We start from the raw sequence: 17,212 nt of genomic DNA on the forward strand, positions 1-17,212 counted from the left end.
CCCACCTATATACATTTAAATACGTTAAATAATAGATATACACTATTTATATAGCATATACTACATTATTATTTAAGGAAAAATATATACATATACACAATTACACATGTAATATATACGTACCATAGAAGTTATATACACATATATACGTACCATTCAATATATACATACTACTTTAAGTAAAATATACTACAATATATGTACTACAATATATACACACACTATATATATAGTTATATACTAATTTGTAAAACATATACACATTTATACGTTAAATATATACGTCTATAGAAGATATATACACATATATACGTACCATTGAATATATACATACTACTTTAAATAAAATATACTAAAATATATATACTACAATAAATACACACACTATATATATATATAGTTATATACTAATTTATAAAACATATACACATGTATGCGTTAAATATATATGTCTATAGAAGATATATACACATGTATACGTACCATTCAATATATACATACTACTTTAAATAAAATATACTACAATATATATAATACAATATACACACACACTATATATATATAGTTATATAGTAATTTATAAAACATATACACATGTATACGTTAAATATATAGTACTTTAGAAAATATACACACATATATGCATACCATTCAATATATACATACTACTTTAAAATATATGTACTTCTTTAAATAAAACATATGCTACTTAATATAATAAATTAATAATATTTTGTAGTAAATTAGTAATATATTAAAACTAAGTATTTAATTTAAACTGAAAATTCAATTTAAATCATTAAATGGAAAAAATTACAAAGTAAGGACTAAGGAGTGAATGAATGTTTAATTTTATTGATTGCAAAATGATCCAAAATTTATAATTTACATGGATGAAAAATCTACAAATTTTGCATCATTTTTTCCAACTCATTCATGTTAATATTAATGGGAACTTGCATAGGATAGTCCAAGTCACGGGGGAAAAACCATGCATTGGACTTGATTCTGCGGAGTTCTCCCATGAAGTTATAATTTCTTCGAGTCTCTGCTCGTCATTCGGCTCCGCTTCCATTCCTAATGAATGTCGGTTGTCTCCAAGCTGCTGTCGTCTGTGACTAAAAGTGCTCTCCGATGCAACGGTTGACATTGGAACATTCAGGATATCTCTAGCTAATCTTAAAAGCATAGGATATTATGCTTCATTATTCCTCCACCAATCCAACGTGTTGATTCGTCGTCTGCGATCCTCTAGCGGCAATCGAAGATAATACTTCAGCTCTTCCTGATAGTTATTATGTAAGCTCCCTCCTCAACACTATTCCAACAAGGTAAATCATAAAAGTGATCAGAAAAACCACTATGTGCCGGCCTTTTAGAAGATGATGGCTCCTCGAGAGGATGAGGAGCGACAGATGGGGTGATATTTTTTGGTACAGCTAAATCAACTAAATTAGCATAGTGGTTATGTAATTTTTCTATGTAAGTGTTCGTATAGGCCATAGCCGTCCACAAATCAGGTTGTTCTTGTTCTTCATCATCAGAATCATTGTTAGTATTTATTTCTAAGTTAGCATAAATAAGAGTACTAAAGTGGCACATAGTATTATATTTCATGCAAGGATTTAGCATAGCACCAACCAAGTAAATAGGGGGAATCGGAAAAAAATATTTTTTAAATTTAGCAAACATGGCACCAACAGCTTCTTTATAACCTTCTTTATTTTATATTCTTTGAGAAAACTAGAAATATCGGCTATATATGCAAAAATATTACAAACAGTAGGATAATAAGCACCAAAAAATTCAACCGTAGCTATATAAAGTTTTTCCAAAAACTTAACAAGATCTTTAGTTATTGCCCAGTCAGAATCATGTAGCATGCAGTGGGAAGAATCAGCAAACAAACCACAATGCTGGTTAAAAGATAGTGTAATAGGAACTCTATATTTATAACAAGTTTTCAAAAAATCATCGTAGCATTCCATCTAGTTTCACATTCTTCAGGCATCAATATCGGTGCAAGTCCATTTTGTTCACATTTAAGTTTAAAGTCTTTAATTCTACTTCTACGATTATTTCCTTGAATAGAACCAATGGCAAGCTGAATTTTTTCAATATAAAGATCAAAAAACTCAAGACCATCTTTTACAATTAAATTATATATATGACAAGCACATTTAACATGAAAAATTTTAGGTAACGGTAGAGTTAGCTTAGATTTTAACTTTGTTATAGCAGTCTTATTGTTAGAAGCATTATCAAAATCAATACATAAGATTTTATTTTCAATACCATAATATTCTGTAACTTTAGCAATCGAATCAGCAATAAAATCTCTGGTATGTTTACGATCTTCATCATATAAAAAAAAAAGAATATGTTTTTGCATAATAAAATTACTATCTATCCAACGACAAGTAATGGTTAAATAATTATTTTTATTTACAGCATGACCAAGATCAGAAGTTAGAGACATTCTACACTGAATATTTTTTTAGAAATGTTGATAAATAAAAATAATATTGTAAATGAAGTCTAAAAATATCAGCCGTACAAGTACTTCTAGGAATACCATTAAACATAGGATTATAAATTGCTTGAATATAATAAATAAAGGCATCAGAAGAAGGAAAACTAAAAGGCAGACAACCCACAGCTAATATTTTAGCTATTTCTTCCCGGTCTCTCAATTTATTGTACTTATTCATTACCTGACCGATTGTTGGGTCCATTCTAGTTTGTGTTGGCCCACCAACATCCGCACCACCTCATGCAATATTTAACTCTCTTTTGCGATTATTTCTTATATGTCTCATTAATGTACCCGTACCCCCTTGTTTACCTCCTCTTTTATGGTTATATATTTGTTGATAAATATTGCATTGCACCTCAATATCTGATATACGTTCAAAAAATTGTCATACAATACCAGTTGGTTTATGAGCTATTGGGGCACGGGGAGGACGGGGAGGGAGATTAACCAATTTGGATCTAACATTAGCATTTCCTACTTCGGGTGTCTCACCAATATTTTCATCATCTTTATCTAAATTAACTGTATCTACTTTATTTTCTTCTTCTATAACATAATTTTTCTGAGCTTCTACATAATCCATATCGTGGACACCTACACCTAAAGGTACACCTACTTCTTCCTCAAAAGGTTGACTAAGCAGTACCGAAGGCACACGGGTATATCTACAACTTGAAGTACCTCTACCGCTAGTAATTCACTTTTTACTACCACTACCACTTTCGGGATAAAAAATCTTAACACCTTTAGTGGTAAGGTTTCTTAATTTATCCATAATATAAATTAAACTAAAAAAAATTCAAAATACACAAATATAATAAAATTAAATATTCAATAATTAATATACTAACTAAAAAATAAAAGTAAGAGATGGAACGACAATACCAAATTTTGGAGGTATCCGAAGGTTGCGACTTTAGAAACTTCCAATCGTACTTTGTAATCGTAAAATTAAAAAATTAAAGTGAGCACTTTAGGAAATTAAATATATAGAATATTTGAGAATTGAGATTTGAGAGAATAAAAATTGTGTGGAAAATGATTTGAAAGTGTAGGGTATTTATAGGAATTTTTTTTGGGTTAAAAAATAATTTTAAATGTAAAAAAAAAATAATTATAAGGGACAAAGTAGCCGTTCGGACCTAAAAACGATTATATAGCCGTTGGACCAATGGCTACTTTGGGCTCAACAGTCCAAATACATTTAAAAAAAAAAATAATTCTAGGTCGGTTAACCGGCGGGCCAAGATTGGGTTGGGTCCGGGCCGGGTTAACCGGGCCCAATTCAAAAAATAACCCAACTAGGGACCCGATACCCTACAGCCCGTGGGGTGACCGAGATGGGTCAAATCATGCTGGGTTTATGTGGTGGGTCAGGCTGGGCCGGTTTCGGCTGGGTCAAACCAACTCGATTGATAGTCTTATCCAGTGTTTCATGTCTTCTTGTTAAAGAAGTGTATTGGTGATCCAGCTGTTGTAGTTCCTTTAAAAAGCAAAGATGTTCAGCATAGCCTTTCTAACGAAGAAATCCTAGTTGAGATCCTTGATCGTCAGATTCGTAGACTAAGGAACAAAGAAGTTCCCTTGGTCAGAGTTCTTTGGCAAAATCAGTCCGTTGAGGAGCCACTTAGGAGGCAGAAGTATATATGCGAACCAAGTACCCTAATCTCTTATCCGCAAGTTCTGACTTATCTTAAGGTAACAATCTTTCCTTATATTATCTCTTTTCCATTATCAGTTCAAGCTTTATATAATTATCTTCATGTCATTTCATGCATTCATAAATCAATTCAGCCATGTAATCCTATCCTCAGTAATGCAAGTTAAGTACATAATCTCAGTTCCTCAATATTCTCTGCTTAATCAGTCTCATTCGATGATGAAGGTTCCCAAGGGGAGATATTGTAATACCCCGTATTAAAACTTAGCTTAGTTCAACTTTTAGTGCTTGCATAAGAGGCTTAAAGCCTGAAAACTTAACCAAGTGTTGAGGACTGAGTCTTATTTTAGACCTCTTAAATTCTAGGATTTTTAAGTTGACCTTCCAAACTACGAGACGATGGTTTTTGAGATAATTCATGATCATAGGTGTAAGGAGCATGTCTCAGGGAGGTTTCAAAAATTTCGAACAAGGTTTGGGTTGTGTTTGGATTTTGATTCCAGTAGCTCAATGCAATTTCATTGCATGCGTCATGTATAGCAATATACACATCATCGTATCACGCTAGGCCTCCAAACGAAATTTCAATTACTTAATCTCCTGAGGGGCAGTTAGGCCTTTTCCCATCACCCCAAGTCATAATAACACAAGATTAAACGTAGGTTAAGGCATTATTTTCCCATTCTCCTTCAATTTTCTCCCAAAAAAACCCTAACCTCCTCCCAAGAAATCCAAAACACCATTACTTTCTCTTCAAGATAAATAAGAATTTGAGATTCCTAGTCTAAGAAGATCAATAAAGCTTTCAAGATCATCTCCAAGACTTTCAAAGTCAAGCTTTCTATACCAAGTCAAGCCTATCAAGGTATGTGGGGTTATGAACAAGGGTATTCTTTCACTCTTATGTGCAAATTGCATGATTTTAAGATTTAATTTACTCGTTTTAAATTAGGGTTCATACCCAAGTTTCTATATTCTTGAAGCATGTGATTATCATGAGATTCAATGCTTTGAGTATACCAAGAATTGCTTATGTTTATGTTTTAACTTATAAGATTTATATTATGAATGAGATTGCGCTAATTGATTTTATATTGTTGAAGTATTTCAAGAAGATTATTGAGTATGAAATATTGTTAATAGATTCTAAGAATTTAAGCTAATATTATAAGTCCTAAGTACAAGGTTTTTGAGATTTCAAAAAGACTATGCTCTTAAGTTCCTTTGGTAAATTATACCAAGATTTAAAGTAAAGATTGATCTTTTGATATTAAGATAAGATATGGAATCCATATTTCTTCATCCTGATTATGATTTAAAGAAAGACATACATAACCACTTTTCATTCTATAAGCCTTTATGTTATTTTAAGGTGGATTTCTCATAGTATGAGCATATAAGTAATATGGGAGTAGTACTTAGCACTGAGTTGGGTATGATTTCAAGGTCACATGCCCCAGAACTATGTGCTATTGTAGGTTTAAGTTCCCATAGTGGGCTAAGTATAGTGATCACTTAAGTTAAGGTTCTATTCCGATGGCAAGGGTAGAACATCTCTCCCCAACGTGGGTAAGACGTTGGACTCCTTGATAGCTCACATAATTTATATCGATTAGAAGAACCTCCCAAAATAAAGAGTAAAATCAAAGCTTTTAGAAACTAAGTGTTATGGCTCACTAAGTTATATTTATGCTTCATTACTTATGGTTATGATTTTATAGGTTTTGTTTTATTCAAGCCAAAGGTAAGTCATTTACACTTAGCATTCATTATTTGAAAGTCTATGTGCACATTGAGATATTGTTTTACTTATGAATTTACCCCCACATGCTCAGTACATTCCAGAAGTACTGATCCACATATATGTACATCTGCTACATTGTTTCATAATGTAGGTTCTGGTGCTCAATTCCAGCAGCGTGATTGACTACAAGCATCTCCACCTGCATCCTGAGGCTTGGTAAGTCCTTATAGTTCGAGGACCCATTTTACTAGACTTTGATATTGATAAAGTATTCTAGTCATTTGATTTTAATTTGAGGTGGGTCAGCTGGGCTTATCCCAGTGGCGCTCTAGTTAGAAGTAGAGGTTTGTCCAACTAGTTTCTATTTTAGTTTTAAAAGTTTTTGTTTTTCAAGATTTCCAACTTTAAGACTTTCAGTTAAGATATTAATTCAGTTTCAGTTAAGATTTCATATGTCAAGTTTACTTTTGTTATGAGTTCCAAATTTGTTAGAAGTCTTAAAGGGTTAGCTTGGGACTACGTGTGGTCTTAAGCACCGTGTGACGTCTAGGGTTTATTTCTGGGGTATTACAAATTTGTGACCAATTCATGAATTGTTGAAGTTTAAAATACTGCCTTCTTCCTCAAGGATTATACACCCCACTACCCACTCCTGAACTCTCATAGGTTGATATCTCTATGGATTTTGTTTTGGGTTTGCCTAGGACAAGGAGGGGTAGAGATTGCATTTTTTTGTGGTTGATAGGTTTTCAAAATTGGCCCCTTTCATTCCAACAACAAAAACAACAACAACATACCTAGTTTATTCCCACATAGTGGGGTCTGGGGAGGGTAGAGTGTACGCAGAATATACCACTACCTCAGGTGAAGTAGAGAGGCTATTTTCGATAGACCTCGACTTAGAATCGATAACAGTATAAGAAACACAAAAGCTAAGTGCAAAATAAACTAACACCGCTAGAAACAAGATAACACTACAACCACAAGATAAAAATAATAACTATCCAACCAAAATAGTAGACATCACACACCACCAAGAATAAAAACTACAAACACAAAATAACTCTTCCTTATTGTTACCGATGCACTCCTACCCCCTAACCCTCTACCCTAATACACGTCCTCCAAACTTTCCTATCAAGGGCTATGTCCTCTGTAAGTTGTAACTGCTCTATATCATGCCTAATCACCTCCCTCCAATATTTCTTCAGTCTACCTCTTCCCCACCAAAAACCATCCATAGCTAGTATCTCACACCTCCGTACTGGAGCATCCAATCCTCTTCTCGTCATGTACCTGAACCAATGTAACTTTACTTCTCGCATCTTATCATCTACCAAAGAAACTCCTACCTTCTCACAAATAATATCATTCCCCACTCTATCTTTCCTAGTAAGTCCACACATCTATCACAACATTCATATCTCCACAACCTGCAACTTTTGGATATGGGAGTTCTTAACTGGCCAACATTTCACACCATACAACATAACCGGCCGGACTGCCACTCTATAGAACTTACCTTTAGGCTTTGGGGGTACCTTTTTATCACATAAGACTTCCGAAGTAAGCCTCCATTTTAACTACCCTGCCGTAATATGGTGCGTGACATCCTCATTAATCTCGTTATTTCCCTGAATCATAGACTACAGACACTTGAAACTCTCCCTCTTCTGAATGACCTTTGAGTCCAGCTATACCACCACTCTATCCTCCTGTGAAACCTCACTAAACTTACACTCCAAGTACTCTGTCTTGGTTCTACTCAACCAAAATCCTTTAGACTCAAGTGTTTGTCTCTAAATCTCCAACTTATCATTAACTCCTTCTCGAGTCTTGTCAATTGGTACCACATCATCCATAAATAAAATACACCAAGGCATCTGCCATTGAATATGTCACGTCAAAACATCCATCACTAAGGCAAATAAAAATGGGCTAAGAGTTGATCCTTAGTGCAACCGTACCAGAACTGGAGAGTGCTCTAAATCCCCACCTACCATCCTCACATGAGTCTTCACCTCATCATATATGTCCTGGATCGACCTAGTGTATGCCATGAGCACCCCTCTATCCTCCAAGCACCTCCACAGAATTTTTCTCAAAACTCTATCATATACCTTATCTAGATCAATAAACACCATGTGCAAGTCCTTCTTTCTCTCTCAAAACTACTCCAATAATCTCCTCACGAGGTAAATATCTTCAGTAGTCAAGTGACCTGGCATGAAATCAAACTAATTCTCAAAGATATTCACTATCCTTCTCAGCCTCAACTCTACCACGCATCCCAAACCTTTATAGTATGACTCAATATCTTAAAGCCTCTACAGTTATTGCAACTCTGACTGTCTTCCTTGCTCTTATATAAAGGAACCATCGTACTCCACCTCCACACTTCTGGCATCTTTTTCATCCTAAAAATGATGTTAAACAACCTTGTTAACCACTCCAAACCTACTCCACTAGTGCTCTTCTAAAAATCCACTGAAATCTCGTCTGGCCCCATCGCCCTACCCCGCTGCATCTTGTGAATAGCCCTCTTGACCTCCTCAACCTTGATATACCTACAATAACTATAATCGGGATACTTCTCAGATTTCTCTAAGTCCCCCAACATGAAATCTTTGTCCCCCTCATCATTCAAAAGTTTATGAAAGTAGGACTGTCACCTCTACCTAATATGGCATCCTCAACCAACACTGTACTATCCTCTCCCTTGATGTACTTCACTTACTCAAGGTCATGAGCCCTCCGCTCCCTGTCCTTGGCAAGCCTATACAACTTCTTATCCCCTTTTTTCTCCTCTAACGCTGCATACAAGCTCTCAAAAGATGTTGTCTTAGCCTCCATAACCGTTACTTTGGCCTCTATTCTAGTAACCCTATACTCTTCCTTATTCGTCTATCTTTACTCATCATCATTGCTCTCCATAAACTTAGCATAAGTTGCCTTCTTAGACTCTACCTTCCTCTTAACCTCCTTATTCCACTACCAGTCTCCTCGATGCTTGCCCGATTGACCTCTTGAGACACCCAACACCTCTTTAGCGGTCTCTCTAATGCAAATGGAAGTTGTCTCCCACATACTATCCACTTCCCTTACACTCTCCCAAGCCCCCTACTCCTAAATGTCTTACCACCCACAAATAGATGGGAAAATAGAAGTGGTAAATAGAACCTTGGGTTTAATATTGCACACCTTAGTTAAAGGAAAAATGACCTCTTGGGAGGACCACCTAACTCTAGTCAAATTTGCTTATAATCTTGTTATCCATTTGACTATTGGTATGACTCTATTTGAATGTGTTTATGGTTTTAACCCCTTTACCCCTTTAGATCTCACTCTTTTGACTAGTGATGTTATGATAAGCTTAGATAGAGATAAGAGGGAAGAAACCATGAAAAAGTTGCATGAGAAGGTGAGAATTTGCCTAGAAAAGAAGAATCAAGAGGTGGCCAAAAGAGTAAATAAGGTAAGGAAGCGGATTATTCTTGAACCGGGTGATTGGGTTTGGGTGCACCTCTGAAAGGATAGGTTACTAACCCAAATAAAATCCAAATTAATTTCATGAGGTGATGGTCCATTTCAAGTTCTTGAAAGGATAAATGACAATGCCTATAAAATTAACCTTCCTCCAGAATATCAAGTGCACAATACCTTTAATATGTGCAATATTTCACTCTTTGAAATAATAGAAGATAATCACCCATTGAATTTGAGGTCAAATTTTTCTCAAGATAAAGAGGATGATACAATCTAGATTAGCTCTAAGACATTCACTAGAAGTCAAGATCGGGAACTTGAAGTGGGAGGTACTTGAAGAAGCCTCATTACCATTAAGAAGGTGTCATTTCTTGATGATCGCACTCACATTGGTCCAAGGATCGCTGAAGGAGCCATGGGAAGGAAAAACGGGGCTAGAAAGCTCCTTGGCAAGTACTTGCACCTAAGGCACTTTGGATTCGCTTTTGATCTGCTATTGACTTTAGTTAGTCATTACCTCACATACCAGTACATTCAAAGTACTGATTGCATAATTTTATCTTGCACTATGTCATCTTAAAACATAGGTTCGGACGCTCAATTTACTGACCGTTCTTAGACAGTCCAACATCACCCAGCAGCAGTATTGGTGAGTTCTCTTCCATCAAGGATATGGCATTTTTTACAATTATTTCAATATCTATTTATGATTAGTCAGTCAGATTTAGTTGGGGTATGTCCCATAAACTCCTTATGATTCTTAGAGGTTCTAAGACAGTTAGACCATCATTCAGTTTTTAGTTATCACTAGTTATTTCAGACAGACAGTTTAGTTCCATTATTTATCAAATATTACAGACATGTCATGTTACATATTTTCGTATTCATATTGATAGCACCTTATTGCTTTATGTTCCGCACATATGATATTACTATCATTTTACTCAGTGCTCACAGCAGGTACTAGACCATGGTTTAGCTCAGGGTCTCTTGTGGCCTTAAGCATCATGTTGTGACTAGGGAGTAGCCTCGGGTCATGACAAAACATGATATCAGAGCCTAAGGCTTTAAAGTGTCCAAGGGTGTCTGAAAGCCATATTAAGTAGAGTCTTATGCATGGGTGTTGATACAAGTCAAAGAGACATCATAGCCTTCAACGACATCATTGTAGACCAAGACGTCAAGACTCAAGCTTAGGGCTGCCTAACCAAGATGCACAAGTGTTGAAGTGTGAAGAATAGCCCATTACACTCCAAGGCTGCCCTAATTAAGGGCCCTTTTATCATTTTCGTCTAGCATTAGGTGCCTATGTAGTATAGGAACTCATTAAGGGCTTTTTGGTCATTTTGCTATGTAATATGTTTAGCCAAGACTTTAAATAGCTTCTATTAGTTCATTTTTCAGCAACTTTGATATTATTTTTAGAGATAAACTCTTTGAAAGTGTCTTGAAAGTGTGGATCACTTATGGCAAGTGTGGATTCACTTGTGGCTGAATGTGGAATCGTTTGGTGTTGGTTACTCATTTAGAAATAGAGGTTGTTTGGGGATTCTGGTTCCTTTGAGGTCTTCGTAAAAACTCGGTGTTGCTTATAAAATAGGGTCTTAGTGTTTGAGACGCACTTCAGTTCTTGTTTATTGTATATTCGTATGTCAAGTTATCTATCTATCTTTACGTTATTGCTTGTTTGTTATCTTGTGTTCTCAGCTTGTCTTATTTCTGTAGCTTTGTGTTCTATTTTTTTATCGTGTGTTGTTGGTTGGTTTTGTATCATTTGTTGGCTGGTTTGTATTATTTGGTATCAGAGAAAGGATTGATCTCGTTCCTACGAGATCAATCTTGGGCTTGTTAACTTAAAAATCACAAATATGAAAAAGAAAAAACAAAAAGATGATTTTTGTTTTTTTAACTGTAAGCCCCTTCTTCACTGACACTAATAGAGTCTAGATCTAAATTTTAAGCCATTTTCGGGTTGTTCTTGAAATTTGAAGGTTGTTGTTATTGTGGATTTAAGTTTGTACGTGTGTTGTTGTTGAAGATATGGGCTTGAAAATGTGAAGTTGTTATTGTGGATTTTAACGTGAGCAAAAGGAATCCAAAATCATTCAATTTGGAGTTCATTTGGTTTAGTTGCAACCCTTGAATATTGTTGGTGTTCTTCATGTTCTTCATGGATTGTTGAACAAGAACATTCAAAAAGTGTGGTTTGATCTAAACGGGTGAAGAAAGGAGTGTGGTTTTGTGTTTGTCTTGAAAGAAACAATCCCAAGACATCCAAAAAGGAAAGGAAACAAAAAGGTTTTCAAAAGTCTTTTTACCAAAAGGGAGTAAGAGCTTACCCCAACACTAACAAAAGAGGAAAGAGCCAAAAAGGTGCAAGGAAGTCAAACCTTTTTTAAATTGAAAAAGAGGCTCCAAGTCTTGTTGTTTCCCTCCCAAAGCTGATTTCCACCACTCCTTAGTTGAAAATTGATCAACACAAATTGAAGACAAATTTTTTTTTTTCAAATTTCAATAATTCCAATGCCCAAGCCAAGGCTGCCATGTGGCTGCCATATCATCACCCTTTAAAAACGAACTAAGGCTCCAAATTTTAGATTTCTAAGTTTCTTTTCCTTGTTTCTTTAGTTTCATTTCTTGGGTCTAGTACTAATTAGCAACTAGTAATCACCTACTAGATTATAAATTAGTCGTCTGAGTCCGTTTCTTCGTGTTTGCATTCTTTGTGTGCTTTTATCATTTTGATTCGTTGTAGTTTCTTGGTTCAAGTCCGTACATATTTTTATTGAGTCATTTTAAACAATAATCTATTCTGACCTTAAGCCACAATTGGTACCAAGTGATCTCATTGGAGTATAAACAAGATACCAACACTTGCAACGCCAATTGAGTGATATTTCAAGGTGTGAGCTTGAGAGCTTGTGAGGTTGATTTACTAACCTAATGTGTTTGTTGTTTTTTTTTTATTTTAGTATTTATTTGCTAGGTACTATGTCATCGAGAAAGGTAACCATGGTAGCTTTAATGGCCGCCATAATGGGTGTTATTAGCCGAATGGAAGGAAGAATAGAAAGAATGGAAGGAAGAATGGAAGGGATGGAAGGTTCTCTTTCAAAGAAGTTGATAACTTGATAGAGCATCCAAGCTTTCCTAAATCCACCTTTCCCAATCCACCAATTTTTCAAGATTCCTTAAGTGGACATGCTCCAAATGAGCTACAAGGTAATCAAACTAATTGTTGCACTCTTGTAAATGAGGCTAGTATCCAACTAAGTATGAAAGATAGTTTATCTTTAAGTGAGCCTAGAGTCTTTTTACTTCATAACGATAATGTACAACTTGAGATTGTGGATACACTAGTTGATCCTAAAGATGATAAAATTGATTCTTCTAGCAAGATCGATTTGTGTCCACCTAGTGTTGAAGCTATTTTGACGAGTGATAGCACATTGTCTTTTGGAATTCAAAAGGACCAACTTGTATGTGAAAATGGTAATGTCGAAAATATTGGTTGATTGAGGGGGAATAACCCTCTAGTTTCCTTTGTTGATGATTATTCTAGAATAAAGAGTATAAATAATTGTATTGGTGTTAATCTTGAGAAAAAGAAGTGTTTCCTAAACCCGTGTCCATGGACACTTCACCCATTTGATCCCGGTGATCATTTGATATATGATAATATTGATGTCTGTCAAATCATGGTTAGGAATGACTTATGTGAGCATGATTATGTTGATGCTAAGCATGTTTTATGTGTAAATCTGGTTTCCCATGATTGGAAGGGTAATTTACCTTCTAAGTTGGGTATCGTTTATCCATGTCCATCCTTGTTTGACATACTTGTGCTTAATTTGCTTGAATCCTAATTTGTGGATGCCAAGTTGATGTTTCACTTGGAAGGAAGAAGCCGTAGGTGTTTAAGTGACTTGATCCCATCCCTATGTGTTATATCTTTTAAGCCAAGTAGCCTTCTTATAGATGTAGCAGCATGGATGATGCCTTTACACTTGATTCCTTCCTACACTACCTCTTTGCTTATGATGATATCCATGTTAGTCTTGGATTTATTTTTGGTGAAGGTAGGACATTTGTTGGTTGGTCCACTAGTAGTGACAATGTTATATGGATTTTGTGGACTTTAATACTAATTGAGGCACCACTCATGATGTGGTCACTCAACCAGGTAAAGAAATAATTATTTTGTGGCTTATAAGGTGAAGGTAGTTCTACCTTTTGGATTGATTGATGCCATTCAGACCTTTATAGTTTCCTTTTCTCTTGATAGTTGTAATAACTAAATCTTTTATACCTTTTTCAATGTATTTTTAATGTTTCAAAAGAAGGATGTTTGGTTATATGTGAAGTATGTGCAACCTTGGCATGATACTATAATTGATTGTGCTAACCCTAACCCTCATGCCATGAGAAAAGTGTGTTTGTTTGTGTCTCCTACTGTTTTGTAAGGTTTGGATTCGATGTCAAATCTTTTTCAAGAAGGGGAGGATGATATGAGTCAAAGGGGCGTCATAGCTTTCAACGACATCATTGTAGACCAAGATGTAAAGACTCAAGTTTGGGGCGGCCTAACCAAGTTGCACAAGTGTTGAAGTGTGAAGAATAGCCCATTACATTCCAAGGCCGCCCTCATTAAGGGCCCTTTTGTCATTTCCATCGAGCATGAGGCACCTATAGAGTGTAGGAACTCATTAAGGGTCTTTTAGTCATTTTGCGATGTAATAAGTTAAGCCAAGACTTTAAATAGCTTCAATTAGTTCATTTTTCAGCAACTTTGATATTATTTTAAGAGATAAATTCTTTGAGAGTGTCTTGCAAGTGTGGATTCACTTGTGGCAAGTATGGATTCACTTGTGGCTAAATGAGGAATCATTTGGTGTTGGTTACTCATTTAGAAATGGAGGTTGCTTTGGGTTTCTGGTTCCCTTGAGGTCTATGTAAGAACTTAGTGTTTCTTATACGGTTTATAGGGGTCTTAGTGTTTGAGACATACTTTGGTTCTTGTTTATTGTATATTTGTATGTCAAGTTATCTATCTATCTTTACGTTATTGCTTGTTTGTTATCTTGTGTTCTCGACTTGTCTTGTTTCCGTAGCTTTGTGTTCCATCTTGTTATCATGTGTTGTTGGCTGGTTTTGTATCATTTTTGGATGGTTTGTATCAGGTGTGAAGCGTGCCACACTTATGGACAAGAGGCTATGAGACATTTTAGGAAAGTTTCCCTTCTTTTAGTGTTTATGTTGTGCGAAAGAGCATGAGCTCTATTGAATTCCTCTTTCTAACTCATCCTTCATTCCATATACAGAAAATGCCTCACAAAAGAAACAACAAAAAAAGGAACGAGGATCAGCCTGCACCACTACCTGTTCAGGAAGATCCCCTGGATGACCATATTTCTTACGCTGAGTTTAGGGCCGCTTTCACGGCCTTAGCCTATTCTGTAGCTACTTAGAATAACCAACACGTTGTAGACCCAGCTAATCCAGTTGAAAATACAGCTGCAGTTAGGATTTGTGATTTCACACAGATAAATCCCCCTTTATTTTCTGGGTCCAAGTCTGAGGAGGATCCGCAGGAGGTTCTGGATATGGTACAGAAGGTGACTGACATCATGGGTATCACTTTGAATGAGAGTGAAGAATTGTATGCATATCAATTGTAAGGACTAGCTCACACCTGGTTTAAGCAGTGGAAGGAAGACAGAGGTGCTAAGGCAAGGCCTATAGGGTGGGAGGAGTTTTCCACGACTTTCTTAGATAGATTCTTCCCACTAGAGTTGAGGTAATCTAAGGTTCAGGAGTTCATAAACTTGAAGCAGGAAAGTATGAGCTTGAAGGAGTACACGCTCAAGTTCACTCAGTTGGCGAGGTATGCTCCTACTATGGTGGCGATTAATAGGTCTAGAATGAGTAAGTTCGTATCTGGTGTAGCTGATAGTATCGTTAAAGAGTGTACGACTGACATGTTGATTAAAGAGATGGACCTGTCTAGACTTATAGTTCCCATGATTTACACCCTCCCATGTCCAAATTCATGTGTTTCAATGATCATTGAAATTTACTATCTTTTGGGTCTCTAAATTATGACTTCCTATTATCGTTTAAATGTTGTTATCGCATCTTAGTAATCAGTCAGTGTTGGCGGGTGAACACCCAATACCTATGTGTTTACTTGCTATTTCAGACTTTTCAAATTGCAAGCCAGTCAAACTATGATTTCATGACTATGTTCGAGTTCAAGTTGGTTCTTGTCAGTACAGTATCATGTTATGTTAAACCATGAATAACACCAGTCTCATTCGGTTGGGAGTAGGAATTAGCACCGAGAGGGAAGTGTGGGTTCAGCTCATCCTACTTCCCAAAAACTACTAGCCCCCGTAGGATTTAGGGACTCGCCAAAGCGCGTTTCGCCTGCCTAATATGGGCTCAGCGTAGTGATCACTCCAGTTTAGGTTCTACTTCGATGACAAAGATGGAACAGCTCTCCTCAACGTGGGTCAGACGTTAGACTCTGTGGTTAATATCCATGGTTTATATCGGTTACATGATAGCTCCCATAGTTTCAGTCAGTATTGGCAGTCTATTTCAGATGTCTTTTCAGACTAGTTTGCTAGACCAAGTAGTCAGTTTTCAGTATTTACTTAGTTAGTTATGCATACTGCATCAGTTATTAAGATAATGTTAGTGTGTTAAAAATACTTGGTCTTGTAATTACAATGTTACATGTTCATATAATTACATTCAGTTTTGTCGCATGTACTTCACTTAGTCCTTACCTCACATATCAGTACATTCAAAGTATGACCGCATACTTTTCTCTTGCATTATGTTATCTTATAACATAGGTTCGGACGCTCAGTTTCTCGACCGTTCTTAGACCGTCCATCATCACCCAGCAGCGGTAGTGGTAAGTCTTCTTCCATCAAAGACGTGGCATATTTTATCATTATTTCAGTATCTATTTATGTTTAGTCCGTCGGAATTAGTCGGGGATCTATCCCATCAACTCCTCATGATTCTTAGAGGCTCTCAGACAGTTAGACAGTCATTCAGTTTTCAGTTATTATTAGTTGTTTCAGACAGACAGTTTAGTTCCAATATTTATCAGATATTACAGACATGTCATGTTACATATTTTTGTATTCAGATTGATAGTGTTACTAGCATTTTATTCAGTGCTCACAGCAAGTAACAGACCATGGGTTAGCTCGGGGTCACTTGTGGCCTTAAGCACCGTGTCGTGACTAGGGATAACTTCGGGTCATGACAACTAATTTAGGGTACACGTCTCGCACGTGTACCTTGTTCAATGAATTCAGTTTTATAAAATCACTTCTATTATAAAAGAAAATATATCTTGATTAATAAATAAATATGCTTATTATACTATAATATATAATCATTAGATTACAATTCTACTTTCACCTCTTTTAAAATTATCTGATGTCATTAAAATTCAATTCAGTCAGTAATTTTTAAATGTTAGATTGTTAATTTAACTAAATCTCCTAATATCTTACGTGGGAAAAAGGAAAAAAGATATCTATTAATATTTTCTTTGTTTCCTCTCACTATATATTTTAGTATTCCTTTTTCCTCGTAGACGAGAAAAAAAAAACTACCAATAATAATTTTACATCTCAATTAGCAATTACCTAACCAGAATACATGATAATTTATTGTTTAAACTTCAAGGACATACTTGAGAAGTTCTCAATTAGCAACTGTCTATCAAAAATACATGATAATTTATTTTTATAACATAAAAAAT

The sequence above is a fragment of the Capsicum annuum genome, chromosome 6, assembly GCF_002878395.1.
Source record: "Capsicum annuum cultivar UCD-10X-F1 chromosome 6, UCD10Xv1.1, whole genome shotgun sequence".
Lineage (NCBI taxonomy): Eukaryota > Viridiplantae > Streptophyta > Magnoliopsida > Solanales > Solanaceae > Capsicum > Capsicum annuum.